This window comes from Amborella trichopoda, chromosome 9 (genome assembly GCF_054954075.1).
Source record: "Amborella trichopoda isolate Santa Cruz 75 chromosome 9, AtrichopodaSantaCruz75HAP2 v2.0, whole genome shotgun sequence".
NCBI lineage: Eukaryota > Viridiplantae > Streptophyta > Magnoliopsida > Amborellales > Amborellaceae > Amborella > Amborella trichopoda.
Window position 1 is genome coordinate 43,251,288 of NC_142344.1, and position 22,467 is coordinate 43,273,754.

A 22,467-nucleotide genomic window follows, 5' to 3' on the forward strand; every position below is an offset into this window, starting at 1 on the left:
CTCAATTTTTTAGAGAGCGAGTTTTAGATAGTGAAAGTATCTTAATATTTTATAGAAATACTATGTGCAATTTTAGAGAGAGAAGTTACTTGAATTTCTTTTAAAAGATAAATTATTTCAAAATTTTTAGAGAGAAAAACTATATCAAACTTAATGAAAAAAACGACATTATAATAAATAATAAAATCAAAAGTGTTGAACACAAAAAGTACAAAAAGAAAAAAAAAAAAGAAACGAAAAAGTACAAAAAAAAACATTATGTATCCATCTACCCTTCAAACAATAGAAATCAATTTTATCTCGAGAATACATTTCAAAGGAAATAGATTTTTTCAAATAATCTTTTTCTATGGATCCAAACAACGAAGGATTAAATTGGAATATGAACTTAATTGGAAAATGAAGTTCTCCATTTCTAACACAAACTAGAATGGGTGCGTTCTTAGCATCAACGATTCATGAGCACAACTTTAAAATAAGCGTAATCTTTAATAAAATGCGCATATTTTTAAAACTAGTTCCAAAAAAAAAATATCAATGCTCTCTATGGTTCTCGAGAACCCCTCACTTATAGAACTGGGAGCCCCAAATACTGAGATCCCACCCAAGACTGTGTATACAAATTGGCTACATGCTAAATAGATGAGCAAAACTATAAATTGAGTAAGGCAAAAACTAAAGTTACACTACAAAGGCATATTAGATGTGTAGTTCACCATGTAGGGTTATGTCTATGGCCTCGGCAAGTTGAAATCCACTATAACAATAAAGATTACAATTTTGGGTTAATAAAAGATATACCACTAGCCAAACATTAGAAAACGAATTATGATCAATCTAATAAAAACAAAAGTCAAGAACCCTAGTTTTAGAAAGGCAACCATAAAAATATTACACTTTTCTATCTTGTTACATACAATATTTAATTTCTTATCTTGCTACATTCTCTCAAAAGGAAATGGTAATATTTCTATGGTTGCCTATCCAAAACTAGGAAAGAGTAATATTTTTATGATTGCTTTTCCAAAACTAGTATTCTTGATTATTATTATTTTTATTTCTCCCCCTCAAATTCGATTGGGGAGGCATCTGAAGTCCGAGTTTGAAGCAAAGATCTTAAAAAATATCTCAAGGCAATGACTTGGTGAAGATATCAGCAACTTGATTACGGGAGGAAACAAATCAAGTAATAAGTAACCCAAGAGCAACCTTTTTATGTACAAAATGATATTCTAAATCAATGTGCTTTGTTTGGGCATGAAAAACAGGATTAACGGTTATGTAGAGAGCACTAATAATGTCACAAAAAAATGTTGAGACGCTAGGCAGAGATGAATGAATATAGAAAGCTCAATATTCAAGTGCAACACCTATCTAAAATACAACATCAATAAGTTAGGGTTGCGGTTTGTATAGAGCCTAGGCTCTAAACAATCAAATTAGAGCCTACCTTCAAATAGTGTCGAGAAATGTGGTTTCAATACTGAAAAATATTTGTGATAGCCTTAAAATATATTTTCATCTTTATTTATAAAGTTTAAAGCTTCAAACGTAGTGTAGATCGACAGATCTATGAAAACTTGAAAATCCTGAAAATTGATGGTGCAAAAATGTGTTATAAAAAATACTATTTCCAAAACTTGAAATTCATTTATTTCTTATGTCCATACATCTTGATGTCGAGATAATCAATTTGAGGATATTTAGGTACCAAAACAACTACTTTTAGTGAAAATTTTGAGGTAGGCTCAAATTTGATTGTTTAGAGCCTTGACTCTATATAAGCTTTTCCCATAAGTTAAAGATAAAAAATATATATGGAAGGCTGAAGTAAGAGAGAAAAAAAAAGAGACTTACTTGGAGATGCGAACGGTAAATCGAATGAGATCCTTGCTCTGATACAATGAAGAATTTTAAAGAGGGAAACTTTTGGAAAAAGTAATTGTACCCCACATTTTTCATTGTAGTGGTTCTTTCATTGTATATAAAATAGATACAATAGTATAGTGGACACTTTCCTATCTTGCTACGTACAATATTTACTTTTCTATGTGGTTACATTCTTTTAAAGGGAAAGAGTAATATTTATATCGTTGCCTGTCCAAAACTAGGATTTTTGAATTTTGTTTTTATTATAAATCCTGTTCTCCGGACCAAGCAATATTGTCGATTAACCTCTTCTTCCAACCACAACACCACTATCAAAAAGTAAATCTTGAGCAACCAAGATATTTTATCTCTCTAGACATAGAAACCTTAATATTTCAAAACCTCCACGTGAAAACTGCCTCTCTATTGAGTTTTGTCCACCTCTCTTGAAGACCCATCTGATCCCTTCCCATGACCCTCAAAATGATAACCGCCTCTCTATTAGGCTATGTCTACCTCTTTTGAAGACCCATATGATCCCTTCCCATGACCCTCAAAATGATAACCCACAAAAAATGAGTATTATGTCTTCCGTAACTCTTTTTTATAAAGATCACTAAATTTATTTCTTGTTCTTCAAGAAAATCATTTCTTTTTACCACATAGTACCCGTTATCTTTTGAGGACAATATAAGTGTGGTGATTTTGACTATCACCAAACTTAATAATATGAATATTACCCTTTAAACCATGTTATGATATCAATGAAGTGTTCAAAATATTTTATGTATAACTGTTAGGGTGGCAATGGACCCGTACCCGACCCAGACCTCGTGGGTATACCCGATTCGGATCCACGTCCAAAATTGTATACACGAACAGTCTTGGGTACGGATATAGCCGTACCCGACTCGGCAAGTACCCGGACCCGAACTTTTAAATAATAATTTTTCTTTTACTAAGCCCAACCCAAATTTTTAACCTTACTTCGAGCTTTCCCAATTTTCAGTCAAACCCCAAACCCTCTATGTAACTCTTCCTCTCTGCAGCCCTCAGGGCTTCGCCTCCCGCTCTGCAACTCTCCCTCTCTGAATTCCTCTCGGCCATGCGTCCCTCTCTGCAGCCCTCGCAGCCTCGCCTGTCCCTAAGTCCGTAACCCAAACCCAAACCCTAAAGGTCTAAATCCCCAAATTTCTATCACAGACCTCTGCTCTTGTGGTTCTAGTTGTGGAGGGAAGGGGAAGAGGCGGTGGTGGCTATGGTGGTTGTCGAAAGGCAAAGGGAAACCCTAGATATCTAAAGAGAGACGTAAGAAACAAGGGGAACCCTATAAATCAATAGAGCCAAAGAAGAAATACTTTCGCACTATCTTTGGTAGCTGAGGACAGCTCTGATGAAATCACTCTCTCTTGACTTTCCCTTCATCCTCAGCACTGGCAAAAACCTCTTTCTTTAACCAAATCGAGGATCTGCTCTATCATGGTCCGGGTCCGGGAGCATGCATTCTATTTCGGGTCCAGGACCCATACCCGACCCATTGGCATCCCTACTAACCTTAGAATTTGCATTTGAAATTGATTTCAAAAGAGTACCCGCCACAAAAAAAATTTGTTGAAAATTCCTAAACTATATTTGTTTCAGGTTGAGAGCAAGGGATAACTAGGGCATGGATAATTTGATTGATTTAATTAAGAGATTGTATAGTATAAAACCATTTGTTTTGGTACAAAGAGATCATAATCACTTTTATTGAATGTAAAATCTAATAAATAAAATATATCATAAAATTTAAAAAAGTTTATTTTGGACTTTGTGATTAAACAATAACATATCTTCAACCACCTGATTCCAAACTTAACTATTAATGATAATTATGACCTCCTTGTATCAAAAGTACGAAAAAACTTTATATAAGAGTACAACCTTATAATGTAAAATTATGGATGCACCTCAAAAATCCATTGGAAAAAGGTAGTTTTAATGTTGAAAAACCTTTTGATTGATCATCTCGACATCGAGATGTATGGCCATGAAAAATAAAAAAATTTTAAGTCTAAAAAATAGTGCATTTTACAACATATTATCTACACCGTCTATTTTCAAGATTTTCATATGCTTATAGATCTACTTGATTTTAACCATTTTTTATTTAAAATTTTATAATTAGATATAAAAATAGGTTTTGAGATAATCCTAAGAACATTTTACATCAAAATTATATACCATGATAAAATTTGAAGGTGCACCTTTCTTCTACCACTACGGATGCATCCATATGCCAACTGAACCCCAAAAGTAAATAGTCTCATTGTATATACTTTCTTTAATTAATTAGAGGAATAATACAAATCATGTTTAGCTGATGAGGAAAGGTGCATCTCAAAAATCCTACAGTGGATAGTGTTTCCACATAGGATAACCCTCCAACTGATCATCTTGACCTTGAGATGAATACACATGAAGAAAAAAAAGAATTCCAAGTTAAAAAAATATTACATCTTGTAAAAGTCATATGAACCGTCTGTTTTCAAGATTTTCAAGTGTTTATTGATCTGCTTGATCTGTACCATTTTTTAAATTTTAAATTTTCTAACTGAAGATAAAAAGAGATTTTGAAACCATCATAAATTTTCGATGCCGAAACGACATCTCTAAAAAAATCTTATAAGTGCACCATACTTTTAAAGTATAAAGAGACAACCTTATACAAACCTCACCCATAAAATAATGGCATTCTGATTGGTCTTTAGCTTATAGGCCAAAAATAGAGAGATTGGAAATGAGCAAGCCCTAAGTAAGAACTATAGATAATGTCTCACAAGATACACTACTTTTATGATTTTAAAATTGTTTTTGTATATGTAAACATCTCGTTTGACTTTAAATCATTACTGTCGCATGCATATATCTCCATGTCGAGATAATCAATTTGATGGTTTTTAAATCTTCAAACAATCATTTTTTGTTGGACTTTCAAGATGTATAAGGTTTGACACCATATATAAGTTTTTTTTCTTAAGAATATAAAAATTATTTTTCTGATGAACCCTGTTACCTTTTTACACCACAGCCAACAGTGAGATTAAATCTTTTTCTATTATCTTGAGGCCTAGATAATCTATTTGAGGGTTTTTAAAATCTTCAAACAGTCATTTTTTGTTGGACTTTCAAGGTGCGCAGTATTTTAATAGCATAGGGTTTGGCACCGTATATAAATTTTTTTCTTAAGAATATAAAATTTATTTTTCTGATGAACCCTCCTACCGTTTTAGCAACAGTAAGATTGGTTTATTATAAAAAATCGGGAAGACAAAATATGAAATCCCTAAAATCTAAAAAAAATCCAGAAGAAATAGTTAACTTCAACATAAACAATAATTTTCCGAAAGTGCTCGATACTGGCAATCATAAAACTTGGCACTCAATTAATCTCTAAATGGGGGAATTTAATGTCTTTCAATCCTTTGAAACTCTCGAGATGTTGGAGAGGGCACATATATATTATTGAGACTAGCAAATATTATGCTCCCTCGCAAGTATACTATACATTTACTCCTTTGGGCCATGCACGAAAGATTTTTTTTTTTTGTTGAAATTTTGGGATCAATGTAATCATAACTAGATGATTATTTAAGAAAAAAATAAGTATTGAATTCTTGAACATCTAAATCATTCCCTCCAAATAAAATGGCTCTAGTGCAATCTTGGGATACTATTTTTGAATACATAGAGACTAATTTTTTTTATTTTGAGGTTAGTTGCTAGGTTATATAGATTGCATCCCCAAAATTTGAGAGCTAAATTATATTCTTAGTTTAAGTTTTCTTGAATGAGTAGATAGATAGTCTACTCCTATGAGAGTATTAAATCATTTGGGTAAAATAAACATTAGTAGCAATCTTCTTTTCAAATTCTTGGGCCTAAGACCAGCAAAGCTGAAAAAATCTACGTGGATGAGGCGGTTGAGGAGCAGGTAGTATACTGTTTGAACCAAACAAGTAGGACGTATACGATCTAGATGTTCAAGCACTGGAAATCTAATTTTTAACATCGAATTATAATTAGATGGATCCCAAATTTTTAAATTACAAAAAGTCTTCAAGTATTTTGTGAGAGAGAGTAAATATATAGTATGCTCTTGAGAGAGCATAGTATATGCTCTCAAAATAAAAAAGAAAGAAGCCTAGATATTATACATGCTCATGAATGAAAAAGTGATGCATTGAGTTCAAAGTCCGTAGGAAAAGGCAGCAAAAGCAAAGGTACTATGGTTAATGAATTTTCAATCAACAATTTCTTTTAAAAAGGAATGGGAGAACAAGCACAACTAAAAGTTTCAAGACCCTCAAAATTTCTATAAAAAGGAGGCCAAGTAGTATTGCTAACTCACATAAAAATGGCGTCCAAAGAGCAAAAAGTGAGGTTGTTGGGAACTTGTGGTAGCCCATTTGTTCACAGGGGACAACTCGTCCTCAAGCTAAAGGGAATTGAGTATGAATACATAGAAGAAGACCTCGAAAATAAGAGTCCTCTTCTCTTGGAAGCCAACCCTGTGTACAAGAAGGTCCCTGTGCTGATTCATGGTGATAAACCCATTTGTGAATCGGCGGTGATATTAGAATATATAGAGGAAACCTGACCAGAAAATCCCATTTTGCCCAAAGATTCCTGTGAGAGGGCTCGAGCTCGATTCTGGGCAAAGTTCATTGAGGAGAAGGTAATATTTGTAATTTATTGATGTGCGATATATTGAAGCTCTTAAAGACTGTCAAATCTATAAATGCAAATTTCTAGATTGGATTTGCGGATTAGATTAGTACCAAGTATGTTCTCTTAACGAGTAGTGCTGGTACTGGTAGAGGAACCTCAACCATAAGGTTGATGTTACATCCTACCAATAAAAATAAAAAAGTGAAAAAAAGATTGATCTTATGTTTTATGAGTTTTTGTTTTATGATACAAAGATTAGATGAATATTTAGTTTTGAGCAATTCATGTATGGAACACCTCCAAAGATTAGCTTAAATTGTAATGGGAAAGTATACTGAGACCATTTACCTTTGGCACAAGATATTCTAGACCATTGGATGTGAAATTGGGTGATTGTATTTATTTCATTGACCATGTTCAAAGTTCAAAAGAATTTTTTTCAAACTGTGTGACACACCCAAGCTATCAGATTTCACATCGGATGGTTTTAAATAATTATGACCTCCCTATACCAAAGGTAAATAGTCTTATTGTATGCGATCCCAATTGTACTACCATCTTTTTTACCCTTTTTTTTTTTTTTTTCTAAATCAATTTCTGGAATTTTTTATATGTAGATCGTGATTATTTTTAGGCCATTATAAGAGTGATGTTTTGTTACATTTTTATCGTTTTAGGTGGTTCTAAACTGTTTTATGTTATTTTAATTATGCAAAAAAAAAGAAAAGAGTGGCTATGTTTTTTCTTGTCATTTCTAAATTAAGGAAGCAAAATTAATCCGTTCGAATGAGAAAATGCAGTCACACTGGGAGAATAAACCAATTTAACCCAGAATGCTAAATGATTTTTTTATGATTCTAAACCAAATCGTATTGTATTTCTCTTCTGAGAAGAAGTGATTTGGTGAATGCCATCTCCCTCCAAAAATAATCTCAGAATATGATGCGAAACTAAAAGATCCCAGTTACATAATCTGCATCAATACGATCATGAATTCTTGAAATCCCAATTTAAAATTTCAACCACAAAAGCATGTATTTTATGCTCAATTTTTGACAATTCATTGTAATTCTTTGCGGATCATTGATCTGCACTATTTTTTGAGCATGGACCGAAAGCTGCAATGCATCCAAAACAAATTTAGATTTTTCATATCCTAAATCCATCTGCAAGATGGAATTTTTCCCTCTCATACGTACCTCTTGTTTTTCAAAGATTTAGGACCCTATAGACACCAAATAATTGTGAATTCATTTCCATGCGCCAACAAAATCACAATGTCATCCTGAAACCAAGGGAAAACTATTTAGTGGCCACATATTTCCATCTTTTGGTGGGCCAAGGACCAATTTAGGCCCATTTGAATGACCATAAAACTCTCAAATTCTTTGATTAATGGAAAACGTATATACAAGGGTGCAACTTTTGTTGTAGAAATGAGGTTGCAGTAATCTACACTTTTTATTTTATTTAGATTGAATGTATAGATTTTTTGGTATAATGTGGCTTGTTCTTTTTTTCTGAATAGGTTTTGCCTGCCTGCTGGACCGCCTACGGCACACAAGGGGCACAACAGGCGAAGGCACTTAAGGAAGCACAAGAGGGCCTGAAAACCCTAGAAGGAGGGATGAAGGGGAAGTTTTTCAGTGGAGAAAATATTGAATTTGTAGATATAGATGCAAATTTTCTAAGCTTATGGATAGGAGCTCAAGGGAAAGCTGCAAATATAGAACATTATGATGCTGAGAAGACCCCACTTATTCATTCTTGGATACAAGAGTTCAGGAGCATTGAGGTTGTGAAGAAGAGCCAGCCTTCTCGTGATATGCTTGTTGCCTTCTTCAAAGGTCACCGTGAGGCCTTGCTTGCAACACCAACTTCCTCCTAATCAAGAAAAATAGTTTAATTTAATTGTGTTGGTTGGAGTTAAAAAATGTATTAGGTGCAATAAAGATTTGAGTTTTTCTCATAAAAGCAAGAAAAGGTAAAATCTATCCTTTCTTGTGTTCGAATATTGTAGGCTCTTAGCCGTATTTTCTTTAAGCTTTTTTTTTATGTTATTAAATTGTGTCACACCCTTGACTTGCATAAGCACATTTATTATTGAGGGAGCTCAAATGAATTAAGCATGAGCTTGACTTCTAAATTTATTTCTTGAGGGAGCTCAAATGAATTAAGCAAGAGCTTGACTTCTAATTTTATTTCTCAAACCCTGTCTTCATTTTCTGCTCTCTCTCTCTCAACAACAACTTCCAAATTTATTTCTCAAACCCTTGTCTGTCTTCATTTTCTACTCTCTCTCAACAACAAATCTTATTGCTTCGTCTCTCAGCCCACAGAGTCTTACTCATTCTCCCTACAAAAGCCCATTGTCTTACCCGTTTTCCCTGCAAAGCGTACTCTCTCTATCTGAGATAGCATAAAACTTATGGGCAAACAACAATCGGCAAAAATAACCATATTTAAGAGAGACAAATAAAATCATGAAAGAACAAAAAACGAGCATTCCAACATGGGTTCATAACACAAGAGAAGAAACAATACCCACAAATGGCCTCTCTATCTCCCCACAAGAAAATACTTCTTTATTTCATCAAATTCAATTCCAGCTCCTTTGACATGGTGCGTGCCTACTTTTATACATTTAAATCACCTCATCATGTGACTCTCAAAAGATAATCCCTAATATATCTCCCTACTAAAAATTGAAAACAATAACTAATCAAAATAAATCTATCTCTAGATTCTTTCCATAGTCTTCCATCCAACTTCCTAAAAGATAATTAGGACTCCCTACTTTATCCTTTCCACCTACGTGACTCATTATTTTCCTTAGTTTCAACTCAACACAAAAAGATAACACTCCCTTTAAAATAGGAAACAAAATATATTTCTTAAAAACAAAAGATAAACACCTTTTACCCTCAACTAATACAAGAGATAAACTTTCCTAAACGAATTAAAAAATAACCTTCCTCCTAAGCTAACTCCATCATACTTATCTTTTTATTTCAAAAGAAGGCTCCAAAAGAAATACTCTAACTTTCCTAAATAAAGAAAATACGAACACTAAAATACAACTAAAGACTTATCTTTTCTAAAAAAAAGGACACTTCCTAAAATATAGACTTTATTAAACTAAACTAAAACAAATATTTGTTAATCTTATTTCTAAAAATTGATCCTAATAAAATAAATGAAAAGTTTACACAATCTCTAAAAATAAAATTAACAAAAAATAAAGTTAAAACTTGTAGCCACCAAATTTTGATCTGCATCATTCTCCCCTGGTTGGAGAAAACTCATCCTCGAGCTCTAAAGCGTACTAAGATAAGATTTGTAGTAGTTTTCATTAGAGAAAACTCATCATTGAGTTTTAAAGTGCACTAAGATAATATTTTTAGTAGTCTTGCTGCCTTCTTCAACTTGAATATTGAAAAAACGATCCTGCGACCCGTGGGTTATTGCATTGATCAAGACACAACTGATCAAGACACAATGATGGTGCAATGATATTGTGAAACTCTCGAGGAAATGGTTGTTGTATGTTGATTTTTCAGCCACATCGACTTGTTAAAATTGCTCAAACATCATGTTATGAAATTGCTCAAACATCACATTAGGGCACATCACATATGCTTCTGTTGATTCGTTATGCATCTCCAAAGGCTTTATCTCCTCTGGGATAAAGTCAACATAGTGAATTTGCAATTCTCCATCAATAAAAAAATTAGATATCCTTGCTGCCTCAAGGATAATTTCTTTTCTTTTATCTAGTTTTTTATCAAAAAGAGGAACTTCATTAAAGATAGGGTAATCTATGACATCCAAGAATGATGATTGCAATGGAAGATCTAAAACTACACGTTTTTCATCTTCAACTGGTTCTTCATCAATATTAGGTAGATCAATTTTCCGGTTATGAGAAAATAGATCACTCTCTCGATCATGAGGCTCTCAATACAGAGCGTTGGCATGGAACATGTTCTCGAAAATAGCGTCTGCCTCACTACCGTCATCATAGTGCATTGAAGCTAATTTTTACGCCAAGTGTAGCTCTTCTATTGCCTTCTCAAACTTTTGTTTTCCATCTCTCGGATAGCTCGGAGGTTTCATTATCGCTGGATGGGTTGAGTCCTGATGCCCGGCCATAGACCTTGTTCACAAACCATGAAGCCAATCGATGAACATCATGATCGACAAGAATCAACTATGCATGATCGACAAGAATCGACTATGCTCTGATACCACCTGACGCAGTATAAAATTTATTAGTGTACACCACTTAGCAAAAGTAACCATGTTTAAGAGAGAGAAATAAAATCGTGAAAGAAAACACAAGAAGAGATAATAAAACATGTGAATACTAGTATTCAGATACGAGCCCATAACATAAGAGAAAAAACAACACCGCCAAAGGGCCTCTCTCTCTCTCTCCACAATAAAAAACACATCTTTATTTCATCAAATTTAATTTCATCTCCCTTTACATGGTGCGTGCCTCTTTTTATACCTTTAAATCACCTCCTCCCTTGACTCTCAAAAGATAACCCCTAATATATCTCCCTACTAAAAACTAAAAACAATAACTAACCAAAATAAATCTATTTCTAGATTATTTCCATATTCTTCCATCAAATTTTCTAAAAGATAATTTACAACTCCCTACTTCATCGTTTTCACCTACATGACTCGTTATTTTCTCTAGTTTCAACCCAATACAAAAAGTTAACACCAACTTTAAAATAAGAAACAAAATATATTTCTTAATACCCTCAACTAATACAAGAAATAAACTTTCCAAAATGAATTAAAAAATAACCTTCTTCCCATGCTAACTCCATCGTACTTACCTTTTGAAATCTTACCTTTTTATTTCAAAAGAAGACTCCAAAAGAAATACTGTAACTTTCCTAAATAAAGGCCCACCTAGGAAATAGAGATACTAAAATACAACTAAAGACTTATCTTTTCTAAAAAAAAGGATACTTATTAAAATATAGACTTTATTATACTAAACTAAAACTAATCCATGTTAATCTTATTTCAAAAAATAGATCTTAATAAAATAAATAATAATTCTACCCAATTTCTAAAAATAAAATTAACAAAAATTAAAATTAAAATTTATAGCAATCAAATTTTGCATCACTATCTCAAACAAAATCAGTGGTACCAATCTGTCTCTATTTCTCCCTCTCTATGTCTCAATATAGAAAAACAATCTTACTAGCTTCTTTCTCTACACAAAATAAAGTCGTCCCCCTGTTTATAGAAATTCAAAGTTATGATCATAATTAGTATCTTAAATTTTACTAATCCAAATTGGGAATCAATAGGGACCAACCGGGTCCTAATCAAAATAAAGAATTGATCTGATTTTAACGGACTCAAGAACTGCATGAGTTGGTTAGGGAACTGGGCAATCTGCATGAGTTGGTTAGGGAACTGGGCAATCTGCATTTCATTAGTGCCTTTGTACTCACCCTTTTATTATTATTATTATTATTATTATGTACTTTTTATTTTTCAAAATAAAATTCTTATTTTGTTTTTTTGGGGACGAATTCTCATGATAGCGGATTGGACATATTCTCACATCTAGATAACCAATTCATCGATCCATACTAGATTTTCAAAAGGCTTATTCAACCCAGCAATTCTGATGGCAAAGTCAGCAACAATTTTATATCTTTATTATTTTCCATTTTATTATTTTCAAAATTCAAGTTATTTTTTAACTTTTATTGGGGCCCTATTTTAACACTAAAGAATTGGTTTGGTTCATCGATCTGGATCACCAGTTCGCCAATCCAGACAGGATTTTGGGAATGCTAGTTTGCTCGAGCGATGTAGCTTTTAAAACACTCGTTAGAACGACAGTGGACCGCAGTTGTAAAAGTAATAATTACTGAAGGCTTTGGATAAGAGTATGAGCTAATGAATGAGTAAATAAATAAATAATAAAAAAATAACTTAAAGCAAGAGATCACTCAACTCAAATATGGCTTCTAAAATATTGGGGCGGAGGGGGGGGGACGGGGGAGAGAGATGCAACTTATGAGAGACCATTCCATCATTCAAGTGTGTATGAGAGAGAGAGAGAGAAGGGGGCAGATTTTAGTCCCCTTCTAGAGAGAGGAATGAGAAGGGATCAGTATTTTCAATCCCAATTTAAAGAGAGGAATTGTAAAAAGGGGTCCCTTTTACAGAGTATGAGTGATGAAAACTGGGGCAGATTTATGCCCCGACGTTTTAGAGAGAGAGCGAGAGAGAGAGGGAGGAGAAATGAAAGAGGTGGTGCCTCCTCTTTCCTCTATTAAAAGGGTTTGGGCCAGCTCTCTAGCTCAAGTACATAGAAGTTTCTTGAAATTATCAGAGTACTCAGGTGAGTCCGTACCACACGATTCTTAAGTACCTTAGCGATTATATGGTCGAGGCTGAATAACTCGAATGGATCTGAGTGGACTCGACCAAGTTGTCCTTATAGTTATCTTTTGGATTCATTTGGATTGAAATAAACTCCTTTAAAACTCGATTACAAAGAAATTATCACATTATGATAAACAACGTTTATAAAAACAGCGATCTGATCCAGATTAGATCGATATGGATCGGGTCTCGGTCTGCCATAAGGTGTGGTGCAGTCATGTGTTAGTTTGGGATTCGCTCATAATCACGGCCTTCTATATTGAAAGTAAATTTTCCCCATAAAAAGACCTCATTTTCAACCATTTCGAGATATAGAGAGACCCATTAAGTCATTCAAAACCCTAGGAAATCTTGGAAACACTAATCCCCACATGCACTAATTTTGATTTAGGAGCCTTAATTAAACCCTAACCACGGCCTTCTATATTGAAAGTAAATTTTCCCTATAAAAAGACCTCATTTTCAACCATTTCGAGATATGGAGAGACCCATTAAGTCATTCAAAACCCTAGGAAATCTTGGAAACACTAATCCCCACATGCACTAATTTTGATTTAGGAGCCTTAATTAAACCCTAACCCTAATTTCTCTATCGAGCTAAAATTCTTCAAATCGATCGTCTCAACCTCAAGATGATTGGAGATGAGAAAAAAATGGATTTCAAGTCTTGGAAATAATGTATCTAATAATGTATTTTTTAGACCGTCAATTTTAAGATTTTCAAGTGTATGTAAATTTGCTCGATCTCCACAATTTTTGAAACCTTAAAGTTTATAATTAGAGATGAAAATAAATTTTAGGTCATTTCAAAGATTTTCAATACTAAAACAACATCATTCCACACTTTTTGAAGGCGTGTCGTTATTTTGTTTATTTCCTCGATTCCGAAACAATTTACAGCCGACACTAGTGCTATATAGAAGGTGTAATCTTGTGGCGTGGGATCATCTTTAGATTGTAATTCGATAGAAGCCCACTTAATTTTACAATAACTAAGTTTAGAGGGAATTTGCGTAAATCTGATTTGGAGAAAATATGTTGAATCCGCAATTTTATTCCTTTTTTTGGAAAAAAAAATCACTATAAGTTTCTAAAAAATAGTGTTATTTTAGTTTCTAAAATAAATTAAAAATGGTACATTATGTACTTTCCTTACTTTATAAAAGTAAGAGAATACTGAGATGTTGTTTTCCTATCTAAATATTTGTATAATTATTAATTATAATATAGTATTATATCAAAAATATTAAAAAACACTTCCATATATTTTAATAATTATAAATTTAATGTATATAAAAATAATTATATTGACTCAAGTTTAGCATAATTATATTAACATAAATATATAACAATTTCGTATAATTATGCTAATTTCTGTAAATTATTATATGTAATTTTTTTTTTATAATTATATGTAATTAAAACTTAATAGAAAAAACTGGGGTTAGGCCACTTGCTCATATAAACATATGAGCCCAACGGCCCAGATTGGGCCGATCTGACGATCACAAATGTTCAGTAGTATTTGAATTTTTTTTTATTTTACAAATCCAAATCACTTGAAATTTTAGGCACGTGTTCATCAAAAATAGGTGAATCTTCAAAAAATATCAAAAAAATATTTTACATATAATAAATTGACTAAAATACCTCCAAAAAGATTCGGGGGATATTTTGATCATTTTTTTTTTCTCGGATAATTTTTTTTATATTTTTATTGAGTGTATTTTGATGAGAAGAATATACACCTAAAATTTCAAGTAATTTATATTTGTAGAAATAAAATAAAATTCAAGCACTACCGGACATCTGTGATCGTCGGATCGGTCCAGATTCAATTTGGACCATATGGGCTCATATGTTCATATGAGCTAGTGGGCTAACCCCAACATTTTCCAAACTTAATTATATGTAATTTATTTTTGTATATTATAAAAAATAAATAAATAAATTTAATCTTAAAAAGAATTATAGAGCATTTAATTTAGGGTGCAGTTGGCATACAGATGCATCCGTAACTGTAGAGGTAAAGGCGCACCTTCAAATTTTATCATGATATATAATTTTGATGTAAAATGTTCTTAAGATGGTCTCAAATCTATTTTTAAATCTAATTATAAAATTTTAAATTAAAAAATAGTTAAAATCAAGTAGATCTATAAACATATGAAAATCTTGAAAATAGATGGTATAGATAATATGCTATAAAATGCACTATTTTTTAGACTAAAAATCTTTTTATTTTTCATGGTCATATATCTCGATGTCGAGATGATCAATCAAAGGGTTTTTTCAATATTAAAAATACCTTTTCCTATGGATTTTTGAGGTGCATCCGTAGTTCTACAGTATAAGGTTGCATGCTTATATAAACTTTTTCCTTTAATTTATACATCATTGTATATATATGAAAGAGCGCTATTTATAAACCATTTAATTTACTGTAATGATGTTCGCACGCATACTAATTTTCAATGCACACTATAAAAAGGTTTGATGCACCCAAAACAATTTTCAATGTGGACTATAAAAGGTTTCTATAAAAGGGTTTAATAAGTAGGTGTACACGGTAAAGGGTGTGCGTTGAATTATCCCACATTGTAACTTTAAAGACGAATTGAATATTATAAAACAGTTGTGACCGAGGAATTCAAGAAGTGATTGCGTAATTTGATTATGTGTTCTCTGTCCCTTGTTGATCTAACCGACATATTAAATTTCAATCATATATGAATTTTAAGAACTTATTTTGTGGTTCGGTGTTTAAAAAGATAACTTAAAGTTTCATAGTGTACGTAAATTTTCAAAAATAAGAAAGTTAATTTGTAATATTTTTTAATATTATTTATATTATGTCAAAGATTAAAAATTATTTTGATTATTAAAAAAATCTAAAAAATATCTCTAGATACAAATCGATTATTTAAAACCCATTTTTTTCTAATAATTTTCAACTTCTTTTGAATATGTTTTGTTTTAATCATTTTTATGTTGCAACCTTAAACAATCCAATTAAAGCGCACCTCTAAATTTTATCATAAGATGTAATTTTGGTATAAAAAATTCTTAGGATTATCTAAAAATCTATTTTCATATCTAATTATAAAATTTTAAACTCCAAAATAGTTAAAATCAAGTAGATATATAAACATACGAAAATCTTGAAAAATAGATGGCCTAGATAATGTATTGCAAGATGTACTATTTTTGGGACTCAAAATCTTTTATATATATATATATTCATACCTCTCGGTTTCGAGATGGTCAATCGGAGGGTCTTTCAACATGAAAACAACCTTTTCTGATGGAGTTTTGAGGTGCATATGTAATTCTACATCTTAAAGTTGCAACCTTATATAAACTTTCTCTTTCATATTTTAGTAGTTTTTTTTTGTATCGTTTTTATTTTTTTAAATATTTTTTTGACTACCCAGCACTTGCCCGGTTAGAATGGTTGAATCGACTGGTTTACCGGTTAGGTCAGTTAAACTGCTTCCGGGCCCATGTCCGATTAACTGTTCCGATTCGATCTGGCGAACATTGGCTGTGACACACAATAATGAAAGAAGGAAAGGCGGGCAATTGAGATCTTAATTTTGAAAAAAAATTTAGAGGTACAATTGAAAAAAAAATATTGTTTGTTGGGCAGATTCGAAACGGTCCAACCGATACCCGATCCAAAGCGTCTAATTTTGAATGGGGTCATCGATTTTCCAAACACCGGTAACAATGAAACAATTTAGGCTCCAAAATTACTCGTAAGTTTTTGCGGGAGGGTTTAGGCTCCAAAATTAATTAAGTTTTTTTGCGAGGTAACAAGCATACAACTTTCTCGCAAGATCATATGAGCTCTTTCTTTCTACTATTTGTTTGATCGGCTATCCATCAAATTGTGCAACCACTGGTGGAGTAGAGTAGAGTTGGTAGAGCAGTCGTGTTTAAAAGCAAGATACTAATGTTCACACGGTTGCCACTGGAGGACATCTCCGCCGGGGCTCCGCACAAAGAACGGTGCAGATGACCCAGCCCACTCATTCAACGGTGGGGAAAAGTGAACTTGCATATGGTGCGGCTGCATGCTAGCCTGATCATCACCTTTCAATTTTTACGGAGGCTACCATTTGGCACTCCCAACCGTCAGATTTCTTTCATCTTCTTTACTTCATGATGTAGAGTAAAAGGCTACCATTTGGCACTCCCAACCGTTAGATTTCTTTCATCTTCTTTACTTCATGATGTAGCGTAATTACTCTGTTGCAGGGTTGTAAAATAATATTATGTAGTTTTTTTTTTTTTTACCTTTTATTAATGAAAAGTCGGTAGGGCCTTCTCCCTCACTTTTACCCAAAACAAAAAAATAAATAACGATGTGTTGTATTTGGTCATGGGAAAATATTTGTCCTCAGTTTAAGTTTAATTTCGACAGGAAGGCCCCATGCCAATTGCCAACGTTTATTATAGACTTCAGCTACAATTACTTATTCCCATTTGCAAAGGGAGTAAATCATACATCCTTTTAGGAAAGAAGCTCTTTCACTATTGATAAAATACACGCAGAGCTCAAAACCTTGCATATGAAAGTTCCAAATTTCAGTAATCCTACCTAGTCTTGTCCAATTCCTTGGCTAATCTGGGTTAAAAGTAAAACTTTGATTTGGTTGAAAATAAGTTAAAATCAAATTTTAACTAATTTGGCTCTTTTGGATAAGCTGATTTCAGCCAAATAATGTTGCTAAACAAGGTTGAACCAAAGAGTTAATAAACAAAGTTTGTAGGGCTGGCAATGGGCCGGGAAGCTCAGCCCGGCCCAGCCAAAAAAAACTAGAATGTGGTTTGAGGGCTAGACCACAATAGGGCAGGATTGGTTCGGCCAGGCCCCATCCCTTTTTGCCTTTTTGTTTTGGTTGTAGTTCGCCAATCCCAACTCTAATAGGCTAGGGGTTCTTTAGCCTGGTCTGGTCCAAGCTGGGCATGGACCAGCCCTTTGGGGCCTAAGGTTTGACTTGGGATATGACTGGTCCTGCTGAAGCCCAACTCATTGTTTGTCTTGAAGTTTGAATAATTTTTAATATATTTTATATTTTTAAATCATTATCTTTATTTTTTTATTCCTTTTTTTAAATTAGATCCTACAAGTGGTAAGAATAGGCGGTGGTGAGATCACCAATTAAGCACAAAGATATGTTTTTTATAACATTATTTTAAAATTTGAACAAGTGCCAATACTAGGGCATTTGTTGGTGGGAGAGGGGGGATTTACATGGAAGGAGCGGCTTCCATGGTTAACGTCAAGTTTACATGCTTTATGGCGCCGCCTCTTCCATTTTGCAACTTCCATGCATAAGTTTAATTCAGTGGAACTTGAAAATTTCCACCAATCAAACACACCTTGTAGGAAAACTTTAAACAAGAGTTGTGAGACATAGCATGAGACAATGAAATGCAATAGGTACCCTTCATTTGATTAAGAGGAAGTTGGGCTTCCAAGTAGGGCTTCATGACGACCCCTAAAGTAGAAGACAAGTTCATCGCGCGACGGAAACATCTGCCCTGCTTCTATGCCTCTAAACCCTTGGATCCAAGAATGAAGGACCGGCATTTCCTCAGGATCATAATACTTTATTCCCCCAGCTTCCCCTAGTACTCCCATGCCCAACCTTATCGCATTAGCAACTATGCTCAGAAGCCCACATGTTTCTCCATTAAAAATGTTCCCGTTGAGCTTGAGCCCTCCTTCAATTGTGTTTTAGGCACTCATGAAGGGCCTTCTCTTGCTCCTCTCGTCGGGTACAAAAAGCTTTCCAACAAGCAAGTGAACACTACTTTTTAAATAAATAAAAACCCACAAATATGTGATCATCACAAATTGTAATGAGACTATTATGCTGGCCTAGAAATAAATCCTCTGGCCAAAAGGAAGGTTATGTGTTTGCATAGTGTTCAAGGGTAAATTGGTTATTTCTCACTTTTCATGGGCCACTGGCAAGTGTATTGTCATGTTACTTATTTCTTATTAAAATACGAGATCCAAGTTGGAAACTCTTTTTCGTTTTATATATGTTTTCTTTATATTATAAGGTTGGTGTTTGATAAATAACGCAATGAAACATGATAAAATATCATCATTTTGACATTTTGGGAGGAATTGTGCGACAAGAGACATATTTCAGGTGGAGAGCTTCATCTTTTTTCTTTCTCATTTTGAATTTCTTCTTTACTCCTAAGGCTTCTTTCCACGAGAATTTTTGGTTTCGATAAAAAATAGGGAGAATTGGATTGGAACAAGCCGGTTTGGATCAGGAACTAGTGGGGCCAGTCCGTTTCCAACAAAATATTGGGAACCAATCAATTCTGTCATAGAAGTGGTCTCACTTTTATTTTATTATATGTTTTATATTTATTATTTGCTCAAAATGTTTTATTGGCCGGTTCACTCAGCTGGATCGCTGATCCAAACCGATTTGCCAGATAGACAATCTGGGTCACCAATCCGTGTATTTGAACCTTGGTTTTAAGAATCGTCACTCTTGGTTATTTTGTCATATAACAGTAAAGCTTCTATGTAGCTGAGTTTTTGGTTTAAATGTTGTTTTCTTCTTCTTGTCATATAGATGGGTGGTTTGAGAAGCATAAGGCTCAAGACTTGGCTCATCCTGAGCCGATTAACAAAGTGAACTCGTGGAGTCCTCCATGAGCTCAAAAATTTGTCAATGTTTTTCAAAACAGACACAATTTTGTTAAAAATAATTAAATTTAAAAAAAGAAAAATGTTATAAACATCATTAAAATTTATAAAAGATGAAAAAGGTATATAGAAGATTGATTATTTTTAAAAAAAAAAATCTAAAAAAATACAAAATTAAGTAATCTAATAAACATTTATGAATCGTCCTAAAAACCATAAAAATTAGATAGAAACATATTTATACAACACTTATTACTGATTTGGTAACAAAATCTAATATTTTTCCAGTGATTTTAACAAACCCGAGGTTGTCTAAAAAAACTCATAACTCAGCAAGGTGCCTAGGCCGACTTACTATGCTGCCTACGAGTCAACTAGGCCGACTTTTGAATTTCTGGTTGGGAACCCTGAAGAGCAATTGCATTTGTTTGTAACTTCGCCAAAAAAAAAAAAACTCATCAAGTTTTTGCCAACTAATCGAAAAACTCGATGAGTTCACTCAGATTAGGCAGTACCGAGTCAACCGAGTTTTACAAGGTTTTTAACACAGGAAACAATGTCATCACATGGAATCGCCAAGGCAAGTTCAGAACCAGTGGAGTGCCAATCTGGATCTAAGGCCCCCAATTTTCACCAGTTTTTTATCTTTTCCTACTTCCATTTGAGAAAAACTTTTGAGAACCAGCGAGCCTGCTCCGGTGGTTCAGGCCCATGGGTTTCGACTCATTGTAATTTTCTTAGAAGTTGAAACTGAACCAAACAGGATTTCAATTTGAGAACTTCTATTAAATTGGACCAACCTATCAACGCCAATGTTTTGAGATTGACCTTTTCGTCAATGAACTTAGCCCAGAATCGGGCTTGGGCCTTCTCATATGGATCCTTTGGCAAGAGGGGATTTTCAGGCTATGTTTCCTCTAAATATTCCAATATCACCAATGATTCAGCCACTGAATTTTGGCCATGTATTAGCACAGGGACCTTCTTGTAACAGGGTTGGACTCTAAGAGGAGGCCACTTTTATTCTTCATATCCTCTTCAATATACTCATACTCAATAACCTTGTGCATTCTAAGAACATATGGGCTACCCCATGCTCCCAATACCATCACTCTTTGCGCCTGCTCCGTCGCAGCCATCCGACCCTTCGTTTCCTTCTACAATTCTTCTCTGTGATTTTTGTTCCAACCGTCTAACAGTAAAGCACTGGCGTTAACTCCATTTTGAGTATCAGGAAGCAGAGGCAAAGATAGAGTTCCTTCGCACTGGAATTACATCTCTCTCTTAAACTCCTGTTTTTTCTAATTATCTTTTCTCGTTCCGAAAAAGGTTTTGAAAGACATGCAGAGATGATGAAAGAATGAATTCAGAAGTAACTCTATTGCGCTGTTTTTTTCCCCTTCATCGCTCTCTTCTATCTTTTAAATAAGAAGGTTTTTAAAGATTCACAGAGATGAGCAACGAATGAGTCCATGGGGGAGAAAGAGAGGAGAGAGAGAATTATGAGATTTTATTTTATTTTTCCCTCGTTGCATTGGATGGTCCAAATTAAAATGGTAAACGTTAAAATGAGGCTAAGGCTATGTAGAAAAAAAAAAAAACAAAAAAAAAAGTAAAGCCTCACCTCAAAATTGAGTAAAAATTATAGTTTCGGGCCATCGAAAAAAACCTTCAAATCAATCGTCTTGACCTTCATTGTTATGGCTTGAAAAATTAGGATTTTATGTCCTAAAACTAGTATATTGTGTTACATTATTTGGACCACCCATTTTCAAGTATACCATTTTTTTAACTACAAATTTCATAACTAGTTATAGTTAACTAGGGGTAGAAAAAGATTTTAGATCCATCTTAGGGGCTTCCATGCCCAAAGTGTTTTTCTTTTATAAGATTTCAAGGTGAGGATTTACATTTTTTTAACAAGGCCGTTTTATGAAAACTCCATCCAATGAAAATAACCTTGGTGTATTTAAAATACACATGATCGTTTCTTCCTTAGGGGTTATAAGAGATGAGCATTCCCTAACCTTTTAATCAAATGAAGAGCTAGTATAATATGCTCCTTCGGGAGTATAATATCCATTGCTCCCTCCGGCAAAACACTTATTTGGGATTTTTTTTATATTTGAAATTTTGAGATCCATCTAATAGAAGTGGATGATTATTTTCTAAAAAACAAAATTGAATTTGAGTTCTCGAACATCTAGCTCATTCACTCTGGTTCTAATGCAATCACCCGTTTTTTTTTTAGTCACATAGAGAGTGAGAGGTTTAATATTTTTTATTTTTTTGAAAGTTGGTTGTTGGGTTGTAAAATCATTTCCCCAAAATTTGGGATTTGAGAGAGATTCCTAAATTAAGTTTTACCTGAAGGAGTAGATGAACAGTACACTACCGCTGGAGCAAGAAGTCATTTTAGCTAAAATGAAATAAATCTTGTCCTTTTAAAATATGTTGAACAAGAAATTCACAATTACAAAATAAATCTTGTCCTTTTAAAATATGTTGATTAGACTAGGGATGGTCCAGACCGAGAGCCACGCAATTCCAATCAACTGGTAGGACTTTTGGACATGGGTACCCCATGTTTTGACTATATATTATCAATAGAAGTTGGAAAATATACAAGCGACAGAATATTGTTGGACCCACCCTGAAACTTATAAGAAAATGAAACCACAAATTCGCCGATTGATTTTGGAATGGAAGGTTTGTCACGCCTCTCTCTATCTCTATTTTCAATTATTTTCATCTTCTATGCTTTGATTATG

General features: G+C 33.5%; 1 pseudogene across 1 annotated transcript; it reads left to right on the forward strand.

The window, feature by feature from the left end:
• Positions 1 to 6,263: 6,263 nt before the first annotated feature.
• On the forward strand, positions 6,264 to 8,639 carry LOC18438983 (putative glutathione S-transferase; annotated as a pseudogene). Its single transcript, XR_016040586.1, has 2 exons — positions 6,264 to 6,586; positions 8,108 to 8,639. The product of XR_016040586.1 is annotated as a putative glutathione S-transferase (transcript).
• The last annotated feature ends 13,828 nt before the right edge of the window (positions 8,640 to 22,467 follow it).